We start from the raw sequence: 2142 nt of genomic DNA, 5'->3' as shown, positions 1-2142 counted from the left end.
TGTGAGATATATAGGGTGACGTCTTCAGAAGTTTTTTTTTCTTCTGCCTTTCCCGGGTAAACAGCTTCCGCTCTCGCTAACAGCGGGTGTATTGCTATAGGAAAAAGCTTATACTAACGCAATTTAAGTGAATGTGATTTCCTGCTTACTGACCGTTTAAAATAGATTGTCTGAGTTGTGTTCTCTGCAAAGTCCCCATTGGGTCTGGTTTAAGTCTCCTTGGTTTCTCGGCGATAGTATACACAAGAGTGTTCTCGGAACTGATGAGAAGGTGGTCGTGTTTCCTTGTCAGCGCGTAGTGGGAGAATGCCCGTATGTTGACAACAAGAGAGGACGCGCGGCGTCTAGACGAGAGCGTACAGAAGGTCCTGGCAGGAAGGCCGAAAAGGAATAGACGCTAAGAAGTCAGCATTTGACCAACACGTCGCGGTGTCTACCGTGCGCCACACGGAGATTCAGTTGTGGACACCTCGACAGACAAGGAAACGCTTTGTCCAGCACAGAGGAGTGGAGGCTCTGGCAAATGTTGTGAAGCGAGACAAACAAAAAAGAAATACAAGAAATGACCTGTTCCGCGTACACATTCATTCGCACCGCTTTGGCGACCTCAAACAGTGTGTGCCCTGTCACGAGTTGCCGTACGCGAAAGAACTACAAGGCGTCCGGCTTTTTCTCCCGGACAGAACAGGATTAGGCGGCGCGGTGTTTTGTTGGCTATGTGTTGCCCGAGAGGGACTCAACCCCGCACCCTCTGCGTGACTATCGGCTCGTTTTAAGCGAAAAGAAAAGTGGGCTGCCATAATTTGTCACCTCGCTCGCGTGCAGGCTCTTTTCGCGGTTTTCGCCGATCTGCTAATCCGGCCGCGCAAGAAGGTCGTTCGCGGATACGGAGCGGATTATCCCGACGCTGCCTTTTTTCACGGCTCCTCGGCGGTCGTCCTCCCTCTTTGTGCAACTCGTCGCAGCTTTTGCAACAGGCGAGTAAAAGCGGGAGAGGTCTTTGTCGCGCGTCTATTGTCCGCTTCCCTCGCGCGACGCTTGGAGACCTTTGTGCGTCTGTTCTCAGCGGCAGCGACTGATGTCGCGGGTATCAATATCGGCACTTCCTTCCTCACCGAAGATTTGAAAATGTTCCGTGGTTCTGCAAAAAAAGAAAAATACATGTTTCGGCGTATTATTCGTGTCTGACGTATTGCGGCCGATTGCGAGAGAACTTGAGGAAGCGCGAGTTGCTGTCTTTTAGATGAGCCCGGCTGTGTGACCGTAGTGTCTGGTGCAAGGTGACAATCGAATCGGCCACCTTCAAAGCGCCGCTGACTTCAGCGCGAAATGTTTTGATGGCTTTATCGAGCAATCTGTCTGCAGTCAGGGTATAGGGACATCGCCGTTAGCCAGTTTCACGCTGGGCAGTGCTAGCAGCTCTGAAGCTCCGAGTACAAGGGCTGGGCTCGTATACTTATACACGAAGCAAAGGCAAGAGTTTGACGTAGTAGTTGCAAGGTGGAGACCTTGCGGGTTTCCGCAGAACTACTACGTCAAACCCTTGCCTTTGCTTCGTGTTGTCGACAAATTCGACTTCGCCCTGCCATCTGCTAGCCGCCTGGTTAGCTCAGATGGTAGAGCGGCTGCCCCGGAAAGGCGGTGGTCCCGGGTTCGAGTCCCGGACCAGGGCGAATTTTTCTACAACTATGAGGCTTTTCTTTCGAGGAACCCGTGTGGGTTTCCTTTGTAGCAATTGCTACGAACGGGTGGATGTTTTATTTGCCCTTTATTCATTACTTCTCTCCACCTTGCGGGTTTTCGCAGAACTACTACGTCATATATATATATATATATATATAATATGCGCAAGCGACGTTATGCAGAACGTGTATTGTATGCAGTACGTTTTTATGCATCTTGTACTCCACTCCTGCTCCCAGCCTCTCCCGGCTAACAGCATTGCTGAAATAAATAAATACTGTGCTAAGCCTGAAAAAGCTAAGGCAAGAAGGTAACGGTGTTCCATGATAAGCTCAGTGGACAGCGAAATGTTTGAGTGGGATGATGCAAGCGGTAAACGTGCGAAAAAAGAACAAGAAGGTAAATGGTCGCAAACAGCAAATCAACGTAGCAGATTTAAAGCACGATAGGGATGCTCAG

The 2142-nt window shown here is 50.0% G+C and overlaps 1 non-coding gene across 1 annotated transcript; it reads left to right on the top strand.

Moving 5' to 3' along the window:
- Positions 1-1598: 1598 nt before the first annotated feature.
- Positions 1599-1673, top strand: TRNAS-GGA (transfer RNA serine (anticodon GGA)). Its single transcript has one exon. It is a non-coding gene; the product is annotated as a tRNA-Ser (tRNA).
- The last annotated feature ends 469 nt before the right edge of the window (positions 1674-2142 follow it).

Source organism: Dermacentor variabilis, chromosome 11 (genome assembly GCF_050947875.1).
Source record: "Dermacentor variabilis isolate Ectoservices chromosome 11, ASM5094787v1, whole genome shotgun sequence".
Classification (NCBI taxonomy): Eukaryota; Metazoa; Arthropoda; class Arachnida; order Ixodida; family Ixodidae; genus Dermacentor; species Dermacentor variabilis.
This window is presented reverse-complemented; position numbering and strand designations above follow the sequence as displayed.